Source organism: Corylus avellana, chromosome ca1, assembly GCF_901000735.1.
Source record: "Corylus avellana chromosome ca1, CavTom2PMs-1.0".
In the NCBI taxonomy this organism is placed as follows: Eukaryota; Viridiplantae; Streptophyta; class Magnoliopsida; order Fagales; family Betulaceae; genus Corylus; species Corylus avellana.
Window position 1 is genome coordinate 37,469,223 of NC_081541.1, and position 348 is coordinate 37,469,570.

Genomic DNA, 348 nt, shown 5'->3' on the forward strand with positions numbered 1-348 from the left:
GCTCTTTGTGTTTAACTGTCTTCTTCCGTAAGTGTAAATTTAAAGTGTACAGTGGTATCAATGTAACTTATCTCCTTAGTGTAGAGTTTATAAATAAAATTTGAGAACGTTGATTTGATGAGTTGCACCAAAACACATGAATTTTCATGGCATCAAAGTCATACATTCATGCCTACCCATAATTTTTCCTAGAGAATTGTTAATGAACTCTCTATTTTTTAGCTAAAATTTAGTTTAAAAAATAAAAAAATAAAAAAATCACCTTTTTTAGTTTAACTAGCAACTACGCAAAAATACCAAATAATAAACTTTTTAAATTTTTACTGTATTCTAGTTAAATATAATTTT